The 15,331-nt window shown below is 57.0% G+C and overlaps 3 long non-coding RNA genes across 3 annotated transcripts; all 3 read right to left on the reverse strand.

The window, feature by feature from the left end:
- Positions 1 to 28: 28 nt before the first annotated feature.
- Positions 29 to 1,940, reverse strand: LOC140002156 (uncharacterized). Its single transcript, XR_011808274.1, has 3 exons — positions 1,215 to 1,940; positions 756 to 1,036; positions 29 to 429 (listed from the first exon to the last, which is right to left on the reverse strand). It is a non-coding gene; the product is annotated as an uncharacterized lncRNA (long non-coding RNA).
- Positions 1,941 to 3,369: 1,429 nt separating this feature from the next.
- On the reverse strand, positions 3,370 to 5,275 carry LOC140002155 (uncharacterized). Its single transcript, XR_011808273.1, has 3 exons — positions 4,550 to 5,275; positions 4,091 to 4,371; positions 3,370 to 3,764 (listed from the first exon to the last, which is right to left on the reverse strand). It is a non-coding gene; the product is annotated as an uncharacterized lncRNA (long non-coding RNA).
- A 1,429-nt stretch (positions 5,276 to 6,704) lies between these two features.
- LOC140002154 (uncharacterized) lies at positions 6,705 to 8,610 on the reverse strand. Its single transcript, XR_011808272.1, has 3 exons — positions 7,885 to 8,610; positions 7,426 to 7,706; positions 6,705 to 7,099 (listed from the first exon to the last, which is right to left on the reverse strand). It is a non-coding gene; the product is annotated as an uncharacterized lncRNA (long non-coding RNA).
- Between the last annotated feature and the right edge of the window lie 6,721 nt (positions 8,611 to 15,331).

Below are 15,331 nucleotides of genomic sequence, written 5' to 3' on the forward strand. Positions count from 1 at the left end.
AGGACGGACGCAGGTTCTGTAGGGATGATCTTTATTGAGCTGGGAGAAGTGGTCTGCTACCAACAGAAGTTTTCTGGAGTCTCCCAGCCAGCTCTGCTGCACACGCGTGCTCCTGCTGTCCTCTGTGGAGCAACAAAGCAGAGCCACGTCCTTTGGGATGCCAGCGGTCCCAGAGGCACCTCAGGGAGGATGGAAAAGGAGACTTCTCCTCAGAGGTCCTCATGAGATGAATGGCGAGTCCCCGCTGGCTGTTGTTCTGGCTGGGCGTGGGCAGCCCACCAGGGGACAGCTGGCATTGTCGGTGGTGCCCACGCAGGGAGGAGGTGTTCAGGGCGATGTTGGCATCCAGTTGTCAGGGGAGATGCCTTCAGCGCAGCGAGAGCCTTCGGAGGGCTGAGGTGTGTCCTGCCTCACCGGCTCGCTGTCAATCTGAAGAGAATTAACTGTCAGGTGGTTGAAAATGCTGTGCCACAATTACTAGCCAGGCACTTCCTTCCACCTGCCCCTTTTCCCAGTGCGATGCCTACCCTCTCACGGGCCTGAAGGTCCTAAGCCCAAGGGCTACCCCAACAGGTCGTGGGCATTCCCTGGCCACTGCCATCCTACAGGGCCGTGGGTGGTGGCCGGGCCACGCGCCCCTTTCCCTGGGTCATGGGCTCCTCCTATGGGGCAACCCCCAGCCACGGGTTCCGAGCTCCTCTCCCCCCTTCTCCTGGAGCATCAGCCTCCCCAAACCCATGGCCAGCAGCACTCACTCGCCGCGCTCCCTTTCCTGTCACCGGTGCACGGGATGCACGCTCTAGATGAATTTGCGGAGGGGGCACACGAGGGCTGTTCTTTTCCCGTGCTTGTTTTGTGCCTTCTTCCTCCGATGTGGCAGCCCAAGCTGTTGCAGGCGGAGCTGGTAGAGGTGCTTCAGGCACCTCACCATGATGGCAGCGTTGGCCTCCGTCCGTCCGAGCAAGGCGCCATCATCCAGAGCGTCCTTTCCCCGGCGGTCTGTCCAAAAGGAAGCTGAGGCCCGCCGGCCCGTGCCCTGGAAGCACCAAGAGAAGCGGCACAGTGAAGGGCAGGGATGAGGGCTCATGAGGTGGCGAATTGTCCTGCTGGGCTCGGCTTCCTCCGGAGCTTCCAGCCTCGTAGGACTGCTCCGGGCAGCCGTGGGGGCTCACAACAGCTGGCCCTTTCCTGCACGTGGCGTCTCCAGCACTCACCTGTCTGAGCCGTCTCTTTACTCTTCTCCAGAGGCTGTGGGCAAGCAGCCCCACGCCAAGGGAGCAGATGGTGTCCCAGTGAGTGCACAGCAGCCAGACTCTCCCGCCCAGGGCAAGGTATTCCCAGAAGTGGAGCAGGGGGTAGGGCAGGTCGGAGGGCTGGCGCTCGGTGCCGACGGGACGTAGCTTTGGGCCCTCTGAAGGGTCCACGGAGTTCAGCCTGAGCCGGATTCGGCTGGGGCAGCTGGAAAGCCCGAGGCTGCAGGGCCAGTTGGAGACCTGGTGCTTGGCGCCTAGGCTCCGGCTGACCCTGACCCTTTCCCAGCAGTGGTGGCCGCAGAGGCCAAGGCCACATGCCTGGAACACAGCCACGGCCAGAGCCGTGACCAGGAGGAGAGCCAGGATGAACTTCATCCTGCTCTCCTGGTGAACACAAATCAACACTGGGATGGCTGTCACGCTGAGCAGAGCTCCAGCAGTGACCACCAGCGCTAGCGGCAGTGACCAACAGCACTAGCGGCAGTGACTACCAGCACTAGAGGCAGTGACCAACAGCACTAGAGGCAGTCACCAGCAGCACTAGCGGCAGTGACCAACAGCACTAGCGGCGGTGCCCAGCCGCAGCCTGCTTTTATACCCAGGTCTGAGGTCACAGGGCCTGTTGCCGGGAGATGGGCAGGCAACAACGGCCATGATGAGGCTGGGGAGGATGCGGGCAGCTGGGCTTCGAAGCCTGCTGCTGCCACTGCAGTCTGCAGAGGGGGTCTGTCTGACCAGCGGGGCGGTGGGCCTGAGCCCCCCGTGTTTGGGACTGTGCCCTGGATTTCTCAGTGAGAGGGAGCCGTGGCCAGAGCCACATCCAAGCGGGGCAGCCGTGGCACGGTTCTCCTCAAAACCCTCCTGGGGGCAGAGCAGAAGCCCCTATCAAGAAGAAAGACCCAAAATGGCTGTTGGTTGAATAAAATTGTAGAATCATTAAAGTTGGAAAACGTCTCCAAGATGATCTGCTCCAATCACCCCCTACTACCACTGTCACCCACTAAATCATGTCCTTAAGCACCACGTCCAACCTTTCCTTAAAACCCCCCAGAGGGACGGTGATGCCACCACCTCCCTGGGCAACCCGTCCCAGTGCCTGACTGCTCTTTCTGAGAATAAATGTCTGCTCACTTCCAACCTGAACCTCCCCTGGCACAACTTGAGGCCATTCCCTCTAGTCCTGTCACTAGTTATCTGTGAGCAGTCTGGTCCCCAGCTCCTCACACCTTCCTTTCAGGCAGTTGAAGAGAGCAATGAGGTCTGCCCTGAGCCTCCTCTTCTCCAGACCAAACGATCCCAGCTCCCTCAGCCGCTCCTCACAGGCCTTGTGCTCCAGGCCCTTCACCAGCTTCGTAGCCCTTCTCTGGACACGCTCCAGGGCCTCGATGTCCTTCTTGTAGTGAGGGGCCCAAAGCTGAACAGAGCACTCGAGGTGCGGCCTCACCAGAGCAGAGCACAGGGGGACGATCACCTCCCTGCTCCTGCTGGCTACACCGTTCCGGATACAGGCCAGGCATGCTGGATGGCTTTCTGGCTACCTGGGCTCACTGCCGGCTCATGTTCAGATGAGTATCTACTGACACCCCTGGATCCTTGTCCTCTGCTCAGCTTTCGAGTCACTCTGTCCCAAGCCCGTAGCACTGCATGGGGTTGTTGTGGCCAAAGCAGAGGACCCGGCCCTCAGCCATGTTGAATCTCACGCCCTTGGCCTCTGCCATTGATCCAAACTTTCCAGGTCCCTATGCAGAGCCTCCAAATGTAAAGTGTTGTGAAGTAGGAGTGGAGTTAGTATGGAACTAGTCCCCAGGGCCATGACACTTGGGGTCCTGGGCACTCACCAGCCACTGGCACCTCCCAGGGCCATGGGCACCCCCAGGAAACCTCAGTGGGACACGGGCACCCTGCCAGGATGTCGTCTCTCCTCCTGGGGCATGGGCGCCTGGGCGGCACCTCACAGCTCTTCTCTCCCTGCCCGGCTCCCTCATTCCTCTGCAGGTGTGTTCTCTACACCCCACACACAGCAGCCCTCACTTGCCCCACTGCCTCCCACGTGGCTGCTGCCCCAAGCCCCTTGGTACCAAAAGGACGGACGCAGGTTCTGTAGGGATGATCTTTATTGAGCTGGGAGAAGTGGTCTGCTACCAACAGAAGTTTTCCGGAGTCTCCCAGCCAGCTCTGCTGCACACGCGTGCTCCTGCTGTCCTCTGTGGAGCAACAAAGCAGAGCCACGTCCTTTGGGATGCCAGCGGTCCCAGAGGCACCTCAGGGAGGATGGAAAAGGAGACTTCTCCTCAGAGGTCCTCATGAGATGAATGGCGAGTCCCCGCTGGCTGTTGTTCTGGCTGGGCGTGGGCAGCCCACCAGGGGACAGCTGGCATTGTCGGTGGTGCCCACGCAGGGAGGAGGTGTTCAGGGCGATGTTGGCATCCAGTTGTCAGGGGAGATGCCTTCAGCGCAGCGAGAGCCTTCGGAGGGCTGAGGTGTGTCCTGCCTCACCGGCTCGCTGTCAATCTGAAGAGAATTAACTGTCAGGTGGTTGAAAATGCTGTGCCACAATTACTAGCCAGGCACTTCCTTCCACCTGCCCCTTTTCCCAGTGCGATGCCTACCCTCTCACGGGCCTGAAGGTCCTAAGCCCAAGGGCTACCCCAACAGGTCGTGGGCATTCCCTGGCCACTGCCATCCTACAGGGCCGTGGGTGGTGGCCGGGCCACGCGCCCCTTTCCCTGGGTCATGGGCTCCTCCTATGGGGCAACCCCCAGCCACGGGTTCCGAGCTCCTCTCCCCCCTTCTCCTGGAGCATCAGCCTCCCCAAACCCATGGCCAGCAGCACTCACTCGCCGCGCTCCCTTTCCTGTCACCGGTGCACGGGATGCACGCTCTAGATGAATTTGCGGAGGGGGCACACGAGGGCTGTTCTTTTCCCGTGCTTGTTTTGTGCCTTCTTCCTCCGATGTGGCAGCCCAAGCTGTTGCAGGCGGAGCTGGTAGAGGTGCTTCAGGCACCTCACCATGATGGCAGCGTTGGCCTCCGTCCGTCCGAGCAAGGCGCCATCATCCAGAGCGTCCTTTCCCCGGCGGTCTGTCCAAAAGGAAGCTGAGGCCCGCCGGCCCGTGCCCTGGAAGCACCAAGAGAAGCGGCACAGTGAAGGGCAGGGATGAGGGCTCATGAGGTGGCGAATTGTCCTGCTGGGCTCGGCTTCCTCCGGAGCTTCCAGCCTCGTAGGACTGCTCCGGGCAGCCGTGGGGGCTCACAACAGCTGGCCCTTTCCTGCACGTGGCGTCTCCAGCACTCACCTGTCTGAGCCGTCTCTTTACTCTTCTCCAGAGGCTGTGGGCAAGCAGCCCCACGCCAAGGGAGCAGATGGTGTCCCAGTGAGTGCACAGCAGCCAGACTCTCCCGCCCAGGGCAAGGTATTCCCAGAAGTGGAGCAGGGGGTAGGGCAGGTCGGAGGGCTGGCGCTCGGTGCCGACGGGACGTAGCTTTGGGCCCTCTGAAGGGTCCACGGAGTTCAGCCTGAGCCGGATTCGGCTGGGGCAGCTGGAAAGCCCGAGGCTGCAGGGCCAGTTGGAGACCTGGTGCTTGGCGCCTAGGCTCCGGCTGACCCTGACCCTTTCCCAGCAGTGGTGGCCGCAGAGGCCAAGGCCACATGCCTGGAACACAGCCACGGCCAGAGCCGTGACCAGGAGGAGAGCCAGGATGAACTTCATCCTGCTCTCCTGGTGAACACAAATCAACACTGGGATGGCTGTCACGCTGAGCAGAGCTCCAGCAGTGACCACCAGCGCTAGCGGCAGTGACCAACAGCACTAGCGGCAGTGACTACCAGCACTAGAGGCAGTGACCAACAGCACTAGAGGCAGTCACCAGCAGCACTAGCGGCAGTGACCAACAGCACTAGCGGCGGTGCCCAGCCGCAGCCTGCTTTTATACCCAGGTCTGAGGTCACAGGGCCTGTTGCCGGGAGATGGGCAGGCAACAACGGCCATGATGAGGCTGGGGAGGATGCGGGCAGCTGGGCTTCGAAGCCTGCTGCTGCCACTGCAGTCTGCAGAGGGGGTCTGTCTGACCAGCGGGGCGGTGGGCCTGAGCCCCCCGTGTTTGGGACTGTGCCCTGGATTTCTCAGTGAGAGGGAGCCGTGGCCAGAGCCACATCCAAGCGGGGCAGCCGTGGCACGGTTCTCCTCAAAACCCTCCTGGGGGCAGAGCAGAAGCCCCTATCAAGAAGAAAGACCCAAAATGGCTGTTGGTTGAATAAAATTGTAGAATCATTAAAGTTGGAAAACGTCTCCAAGATGATCTGCTCCAATCACCCCCTACTACCACTGTCACCCACTAAATCATGTCCTTAAGCACCACGTCCAACCTTTCCTTAAAACCCCCCAGAGGGACGGTGATGCCACCACCTCCCTGGGCAACCCGTCCCAGTGCCTGACTGCTCTTTCTGAGAATAAATGTCTGCTCACTTCCAACCTGAACCTCCCCTGGCACAACTTGAGGCCATTCCCTCTAGTCCTGTCACTAGTTATCTGTGAGCAGTCTGGTCCCCAGCTCCTCACACCTTCCTTTCAGGCAGTTGAAGAGAGCAATGAGGTCTGCCCTGAGCCTCCTCTTCTCCAGACCAAACGATCCCAGCTCCCTCAGCCGCTCCTCACAGGCCTTGTGCTCCAGGCCCTTCACCAGCTTCGTAGCCCTTCTCTGGACACGCTCCAGGGCCTCGATGTCCTTCTTGTAGTGAGGGGCCCAAAGCTGAACAGAGCACTCGAGGTGCGGCCTCACCAGAGCAGAGCACAGGGGGACGATCACCTCCCTGCTCCTGCTGGCTACACCGTTCCGGATACAGGCCAGGCATGCTGGATGGCTTTCTGGCTACCTGGGCTCACTGCCGGCTCATGTTCAGATGAGTATCTACTGACACCCCTGGATCCTTGTCCTCTGCTCAGCTTTCGAGTCACTCTGTCCCAAGCCCGTAGCACTGCATGGGGTTGTTGTGGCCAAAGCAGAGGACCCGGCCCTCAGCCATGTTGAATCTCACGCCCTTGGCCTCTGCCATTGATCCAAACTTTCCAGGTCCCTATGCAGAGCCTCCAAATGTAAAGTGTTGTGAAGTAGGAGTGGAGTTAGTATGGAACTAGTCCCCAGGGCCATGACACTTGGGGTCCTGGGCACTCACCAGCCACTGGCACCTCCCAGGGCCATGGGCACCCCCAGGAAACCTCAGTGGGACACGGGCACCCTGCCAGGATGTCGTCTCTCCTCCTGGGGCATGGGCGCCTGGGCGGCACCTCACAGCTCTTCTCTCCCTGCCCGGCTCCCTCATTCCTCTGCAGGTGTGTTCTCTACACCCCACACACAGCAGCCCTCACTTGCCCCACTGCCTCCCACGTGGCTGCTGCCCCAAGCCCCTTGGTACCAAAAGGACGGACGCAGGTTCTGTAGGGATGATCTTTATTGAGCTGGGAGAAGTGGTCTGCTACCAACAGAAGTTTTCCGGAGTCTCCCAGCCAGCTCTGCTGCACACGCGTGCTCCTGCTGTCCTCTGTGGAGCAACAAAGCAGAGCCACGTCCTTTGGGATGCCAGCGGTCCCAGAGGCACCTCAGGGAGGATGGAAAAGGAGACTTCTCCTCAGAGGTCCTCATGAGATGAATGGCGAGTCCCCGCTGGCTGTTGTTCTGGCTGGGCGTGGGCAGCCCACCAGGGGACAGCTGGCATTGTCGGTGGTGCCCACGCAGGGAGGAGGTGTTCAGGGCGATGTTGGCATCCAGTTGTCAGGGGAGATGCCTTCAGCGCAGCGAGAGCCTTCGGAGGGCTGAGGTGTGTCCTGCCTCACCGGCTCGCTGTCAATCTGAAGAGAATTAACTGTCAGGTGGTTGAAAATGCTGTGCCACAATTACTAGCCAGGCACTTCCTTCCACCTGCCCCTTTTCCCAGTGCGATGCCTACCCTCTCACGGGCCTGAAGGTCCTAAGCCCAAGGGCTACCCCAACAGGTCGTGGGCATTCCCTGGCCACTGCCATCTTACAGGGCCGTGGGTGGTGGCCGGGCCACGCGCCCCTTTCCCTGGGTCATGGGCTCCTCCTATGGGGCAACCCCCAGCCACGGGTTCCGAGCTCCTCTCCCCCCTTCTCCTGGAGCATCAGCCTCCCCAAACCCATGGCCAGCAGCACTCACTCGCCGCGCTCCCTTTCCTGTCACCGGTGCACGGGATGCACGCTCTAGATGAATTTGCGGAGGGGGCACACGAGGGCTGTTCTTTTCCCGTGCTTGTTTTGTGCCTTCTTCCTCCGATGTGGCAGCCCAAGCTGTTGCAGGCGGAGCTGGTAGAGGTGCTTCAGGCACCTCACCATGATGGCAGCGTTGGCCTCCGTCCGTCCGAGCAAGGCGCCATCATCCAGAGCGTCCTTTCCCCGGCGGTCTGTCCAAAAGGAAGCTGAGGCCCGCCGGCCCGTGCCCTGGAAGCACCAAGAGAAGCGGCACAGTGAAGGGCAGGGATGAGGGCTCATGAGGTGGCGAATTGTCCTGCTGGGCTCGGCTTCCTCCGGAGCTTCCAGCCTCGTAGGACTGCTCCGGGCAGCCGTGGGGGCTCACAACAGCTGGCCCTTTCCTGCACGCGGCGTCTCCAGCACTCACCTGTCTGAGCCGTCTCTTTACTCTTCTCCAGAGGCTGTGGGCAAGCAGCCCCACGCCAAGGGAGCAGATGGTGTCCCAGTGAGTGCACAGCAGCCAGACTCTCCCGCCCAGGGCAAGGTATTCCCAGAAGTGGAGCAGGGGGTAGGGCAGGTCGGAGGGCTGGCGCTCGGTGCCGACGGGACGTAGCTTTGGGCCCTCTGAAGGGTCCACGGAGTTCAGCCTGAGCCGGATTCGGCTGGGGCAGCTGGAAAGCCCGAGGCTGCAGGGCCAGTTGGAGACCTGGTGCTTGGCGCCTAGGCTCCGGCTGACCCTGACCCTTTCCCAGCAGTGGTGGCCGCAGAGGCCAAGGCCACATGCCTGGAACACAGCCACGGCCAGAGCCGTGACCAGGAGGAGAGCCAGGATGAACTTCATCCTGCTCTCCTGGTGAACACAAATCAACACTGGGATGGCTGTCACGCTGAGCAGAGCTCCAGCAGTGACCACCAGCGCTAGCGGCAGTGACCAACAGCACTAGCGGCAGTGACTACCAGCACTAGAGGCAGTGACCAACAGCACTAGAGGCAGTCACCAGCAGCACTAGCGGCAGTGACCAACAGCACTAGCGGCGGTGCCCAGCCGCAGCCTGCTTTTATACCCAGGTCTGAGGTCACAGGGCCTGTTGCCGGGAGATGGGCAGGCAACAACGGCCATGATGAGGCTGGGGAGGATGCGGGCAGCTGGGCTTCGAAGCCTGCTGCTGCCACTGCAGTCTGCAGAGGGGGTCTGTCTGACCAGCGGGGCGGTGGGCCTGAGCCCCCCGTGTTTGGGACTGTGCCCTGGATTTCTCAGTGAGAGGGAGCCGTGGCCAGAGCCACATCCAAGCGGGGCAGCCGTGGCACGGTTCTCCTCAAAACCCTCCTGGGGGCAGAGCAGAAGCCCCTATCAAGAAGAAAGACCCAAAATGGCTGTTGGTTGAATAAAATTGTAGAATCATTAAAGTTGGAAAACGTCTCCAAGATGATCTGCTCCAATCACCCCCTACTACCACTGTCACCCACTAAATCATGTCCTTAAGCACCACGTCCAACCTTTCCTTAAAACCCCCCAGAGGGACGGTGATGCCACCACCTCCCTGGGCAACCCGTCCCAGTGCCTGACTGCTCTTTCTGAGAATAAATGTCTGCTCACTTCCAACCTGAACCTCCCCTGGCACAACTTGAGGCCATTCCCTCTAGTCCTGTCACTAGTTATCTGTGAGCAGTCTGGTCCCCAGCTCCTCACACCTTCCTTTCAGGCAGTTGAAGAGAGCAATGAGGTCTGCCCTGAGCCTCCTCTTCTCCAGACCAAACGATCCCAGCTCCCTCAGCCGCTCCTCACAGGCCTTGTGCTCCAGGCCCTTCACCAGCTTCGTAGCCCTTCTCTGGAAACGCTCCAGGGCCTCGATGTCCTTCTTGTAGTGAGGGGCCCAAAGCTGAACAGAGCACTCGAGGTGCGGCCTCACCAGAGCAGAGCACAGGGGGACGATCACCTCCCTGCTCCTGCTGGCTACACCGTTCCGGATACAGGCCAGGCATGCTGGATGGCTTTCTGGCTACCTGGGCTCACTGCCGGCTCATGTTCAGATGAGTATCTACTGACACCCCTGGATCCTTGTCCTCTGCTCAGCTTTCGAGTCACTCTGTCCCAAGCCCGTAGCACTGCATGGGGTTGTTGTGGCCAAAGCAGAGGACCCGGCCCTCAGCCATGTTGAATCTCACGCCCTTGGCCTCTGCCATTGATCCAAACTTTCCAGGTCCCTATGCAGAGCCTCCAAATGTAAAGTGTTGTGAAGTAGGAGTGGAGTTAGTATGGAACTAGTCCCCAGGGCCATGACACTTGGGGTCCTGGGCACTCACCAGCCACTGGCACCTCCCAGGGCCATGGGCACCCCCAGGAAACCTCAGTGGGACACGGGCACCCTGCCAGGATGTCGTCTCTCCTCCTGGGGCATGGGCGCCTGGGCGGCACCTCACAGCTCTTCTCTCCCTGCCCGGCTCCCTCATTCCTCTGCAGGTGTGTTCTCTACACCCCACACACAGCAGCCCTCACTTGCCCCACTGCCTCCCACGTGGCTGCTGCCCCAAGCCCCTTGGTACCAAAAGGACGGACGCAGGTTCTGTAGGGATGATCTTTATTGAGCTGGGAGAAGTGGTCTGCTACCAACAGAAGTTTTCCGGAGTCTCCCAGCCAGCTCTGCTGCACACGCGTGCTCCTGCTGTCCTCTGTGGAGCAACAAAGCAGAGCCACGTCCTTTGGGATGCCAGCGGTCCCAGAGGCACCTCAGGGAGGATGGAAAAGGAGACTTCTCCTCAGAGGTCCTCATGAGATGAATGGCGAGTCCCCGCTGGCTGTTGTTCTGGCTGGGCGTGGGCAGCCCACCAGGGGACAGCTGGCATTGTCGGTGGTGCCCACGCAGGGAGGAGGTGTTCAGGGCGATGTTGGCATCCAGTTGTCAGGGGAGATGCCTTCAGCGCAGCGAGAGCCTTCGGAGGGCTGAGGTGTGTCCTGCCTCACCGGCTCGCTGTCAATCTGAAGAGAATTAACTGTCAGGTGGTTGAAAATGCTGTGCCACAATTACTAGCCAGGCACTTCCTTCCACCTGCCCCTTTTCCCAGCGCGATGCCTACCCTCTCACGGGCCTGAAGGTCCTAAGCCCAAGGGCTACCCCAACAGGTCGTGGGCATTCCCTGGCCACTGCCATCTTACAGGGCCGTGGGTGGTGGCCGGGCCACGCGCCCCTTTCCCTGGGTCATGGGCTCCTCCTATGGGGCAACCCCCAGCCACGGGTTCCGAGCTCCTCTCCCCCCTTCTCCTGGAGCATCAGCCTCCCCAAACCCATGGCCAGCAGCACTCACTCGCCGCGCTCCCTTTCCTGTCACCGGTGCACGGGATGCACGCTCTAGATGAATTTGCGGAGGGGGCACACGAGGGCTGTTCTTTTCCCGTGCTTGTTTTGTGCCTTCTTCCTCCTATGTGGCAGCCCAAGCTGTTGCAGGCGGAGCTGGTAGAGGTGCTTCAGGCACCTCACCATGATGGCAGCGTTGGCCTCCGTCCGTCCGAGCAAGGCGCCATCATCCAGAGCGTCCTTTCCCCGGCGGTCTGTCCAAAAGGAAGCTGAGGCCCGCCGGCCCGTGCCCTGGAAGCACCAAGAGAAGCGGCACAGTGAAGGGCACGGATGAGGGCTCATGAGGTGGCGAATTGTCCTGCTGGGCTCGGCTTCCTCCGGAGCTTCCAGCCTCGTAGGACTGCTCCGGGCAGCCGTGGGGGCTCACAACAGCTGGCCCTTTCCTGCACGCGGCGTCTCCAGCACTCACCTGTCTGAGCCGTCTCTTTACTCTTCTCCAGAGGCTGTGGGCAAGCAGCCCCACGCCAAGGGAGCAGATGGTGTCCCAGTGAGTGCACAGCAGCCAGACTCTCCCGCCCAGGGCAAGGTATTCCCAGAAGTGGAGCAGGGGGTAGGGCAGGTCGGAGGGCTGGCGCTCGGTGCCGACGGGACGTAGCTTTGGGCCCTCTGAAGGGTCCACGGAGTTCAGCCTGAGCCGGATTCGGCTGGGGCAGCTGGAAAGCCCGAGGCTGCAGGGCCAGTTGGAGACCTGGTGCTTGGCGCCTAGGCTCCGGCTGACCCTGACCCTTTCCCAGCAGTGGTGGCCGCAGAGGCCAAGGCCACATGCCTGGAACACAGCCACGGCCAGAGCCGTGACCAGGAGGAGAGCCAGGATGAACTTCATCCTGCTCTCCTGGTGAACACAAATCAACACTGGGATGGCTGTCACGCTGAGCAGAGCTCCAGCAGTGACCACCAGCGCTAGCGGCAGTGACCAACAGCACTAGCGGCAGTGACTACCAGCACTAGAGGCAGTGACCAACAGCACTAGAGGCAGTCACCAGCAGCACTAGCGGCAGTGACCAACAGCACTAGCGGCGGTGCCCAGCCGCAGCCTGCTTTTATACCCAGGTCTGAGGTCACAGGGCCTGTTGCCGGGAGATGGGCAGGCAACGCGGCCATGATGAGGCTGGGGAGGGTGCAGGCAGCTGGGCTTCGAAGCCTGCTGCTGCCACTGCAGTCTGCAGAGGGGGTCTGTCTGACCAGCGGGGCGGTGGGCCTGAGCCCCCCGTGTTTGGGACTGTGCCCTGGATTTCTCAGTGAGAGGGAGCCGTGGCCAGAGCCACATCCAAGCGGGGCAGCCGTGGCACGGTTCTCCTCAAAACCCTCCTGGGGGCAGAGCAGAAGCCCCTATCAAGAAGAAAGACCCAAAATGGCTGTTGGTTGAATAAAATTGTAGAATCATTAAAGTTGGAAAACGTCTCCAAGATGATCTGCTCCAATCACCCCCTACTACCACTGTCACCCACTAAATCATGTCCTTAAGCACCACGTCCAACCTTTCCTTAAAACCCCCCAGAGGGACGGTGATGCCACCACCTCCCTGGGCAACCCGTCCCAGTGCCTGACTGCTCTTTCTGAGAATAAATGTCTGCTCACTTCCAACCTGAACCTCCCCTGGCACAGCTTGAGCCCATTCCCTCTAGTCCTGTCACTAGTTATCTGTGAGAAGAGGCTGGTCCCCAGCTCCTCACACCTTCCTTTCAGGCAGTTGCAGAGAGCGATAAGTTCGCCCCTGAGCCTCCTCTTCTCCAGACTAAACAACCCCAGTTCCCTCAGCCGCTCCTCACAGGACTTGTGTTCCAGGCCCTTCACCCGCTTCGTAGCCCTTCTGTGGACTTTTTTGGGTGTGTCTTTTCACCAAGGTGTCAGGCCCACATGTCCCATGCTGCTAGGCACTTGTGAAGGGGGGCAGCTGCCAAGGCCCCAACGGTGCTTTCCCTGCCAAAAGCACAAGTAACTCAGCCCCTTAGGAAGGGCAGGGTCTTGCATGCGGCAGAGGAGTGCTGCTGGAGGCAGGGAGTGACTAAGTTTATTTCTGCTTGTCTGCGGCATTTCCCTGCCCCCCATAAATAAAGTGTCCTAAACTGATGGTGTTCAGTTACAGCCGTAGTATGCCCTCACCATTCACAGCTGTAGTGTGCCTGAAAGAAAGACTGATCCTCTCTCCCTTTCTTCTTTTTATTCCCTTTTTTTTTTTTCTTTTTTTTTTTTTCTATTTCCTTCCTCTGCCAAATCACAATCTCTTTTCAGGAAAGTAGAAACCAGAGAGAAATGAATAAAGAACTCTCCATTGTTGGCCAATTCCCTTTATCATTATTATTTAAAGGATGCCTTTCATAAGCTGTTCTGAGAAGACAGTTAAGGAATGGACCTCTATATTGTGGCCAGGGCTTCAGAAGTAAATAATTAAGTTATTCTGTTTTCCTCCATTGCCTTTATGCTGAGCATGTGAGTCTAAGGACTACAGGTCCTCTGCCATCAACACTGCTAGTGTTCGGGTATTCTCATTGTACTGACGTTGCAGCAGATGAAACAAATAGCCAGTCCATTCCCATGCCACGTTCATCTCCTGTCATCAGTTGTCTGTTTTTCCTTCTGTTTCCTTTTCTGCAAGACTTTTCCCATCCCAGGAGGGCTTGACAATTTAGTTGTCATTCTCTGAAAAGGCAGAATGACAAAAGACCCCTGATATGCTGAGGTCAACAAACATATTTAGCAGTGGTCGAACAGCTGCTCTTAAGGTCCCCAGGGAAGATGCTGCATCGGTGTTTTGCCCATTTTACAGATGGGCACACTGAGATTATGAAGCTTAGTCCATGATTTTTAAACTCTTTATTTTGAAACTTTCAGCCTGAGCAGATAAGAGATGCAGCTTTGTGTGGTAACTGAGACTGAAATTAGGGGCTAAATTCTGTAGGAACCGTGGCTGTATTTTAAGTTGCTGAGCCTCTGCACTCCCAAGAGTTTCATGTGAAACTGAAACTTTCAGTTTCATGCATGTCCCTGAAAATCAGCCTTATTCCTGTATTTTATTTTGTACATGCAATATAAATAAAAATTACGGAATACTTGTGAAAACTGTAGGTGTGAATAAGCTGTGGAAGGTCAGTCAGCAAGTTAGTAATAGAACAAGTATTCAAACAGAAGGGGGTGTAGACTTTAAGTTTGTTCCCTTTGCTGTGTATTATTAACTCAGTCGTCTGAGCACATTTCTCTTCAAAATAAACAGAAAACAACATTTTGTTACTGAGGCGCGACTCAGAAAAAAAAGGCAAAAATCATTTTTCCGATAATCCCGGTGTTTGGTACCCACCTTTGTAAGGAGACTTGAGATAACACATTTTTAGACTGCATGTCACAGAGGAGCTGTTTAGGGGCTAGGCATGCCTCAGACAGGCAGGGTTATGGTAAGTTTCATTACCTGCTAGTGCCCCAAAGACTGCAGGTAGCTGTTAAGATCTACCTTAGTCACATTCCATAAACTTTCTTTGAATAGCTCTGTTTCTTTTCACTGCAATCTCTCAGACCAGACATCAATTTGTCTGTTTTTTTTTGGTTTTGTTTTGTGTTTTTTTTTTTTTTTTTTAAATGACTCTAAGACTGAGAATTTTTGCTGAGTCGGTGAAGTCTTCCAGTGACCTTATCTGTTTGTTTGAAGCACTAGCATCTCATCTCAAAAAATTCCAGCCCAGACAATTGGTATCATTAGCAGCAGCTCAGCAACTTTGGTTTAAATCTTTTGAATGCTCTGAAATGTCTCCCTTTTGCCCTTAACTTCAGTAAGATTTCAGATTTATTATCTCTCTGCACAAAGAGATCTCGCTGTACAGTTGTATATCTGTTTGTGGATGAAGAAGTCTGGCCATTTAAAACAAAACAAAGCAAAAAGATCTTGAGAAAGTATGGATTATGCTGAATCTGCTATGACATTACCTGTTCTGATGTCGTTTCTAAAGACTGCATTTTTTACAGATCAAATGCAGGAGTAAGGAGCTGGCTATAAGATGCTGGCTATAAAATAGTTCTGCTCTGTGCAGAACCTGCAGGGCGATGCTTGGAATTCGTGCAAATATTTAGCCTGGTGGCACTCTGATTCAGAAGGGGGTCAGACAGTCTGCTGGAATATTCAGCTGCGATGTAACAGCAGTTCTTAAAATACTCCGGCTTAAAATACCACCCAGAGAAGACTTATTCAGTCTTTTCTCAGTTGTCTCTGTTGAGTCAGCCACTTGTCAAAGGGTAATAAACAGGAAGAAATTCAGGAGTAAGAATGGCAGCTTTTGATAACTCCTAGTTTTCACTTAGAAAACTATGAAAAATGAAGAGTTATAAAATACACGAGCAAAGCACTTTTTTTCAAAAATATTTGCGATTTCTCTCTTGAAGAGTCTAGAAAAGGTTTCCAAAAGGAATAAAGTCAAATGGGAATATTAAATCTATTCCAAAATTGCTGTTTGTATCTGCTTTCATATCTTTTGCACCGTTTGCAGGGATCTTTGCTATTTCCTGCATCCAAATTCTACTTCATGCTCCTTAATT

Source organism: Anas platyrhynchos, chromosome 3 (genome assembly GCF_047663525.1).
Source record: "Anas platyrhynchos isolate ZD024472 breed Pekin duck chromosome 3, IASCAAS_PekinDuck_T2T, whole genome shotgun sequence".
Classification (NCBI taxonomy): Eukaryota; Metazoa; Chordata; class Aves; order Anseriformes; family Anatidae; genus Anas; species Anas platyrhynchos.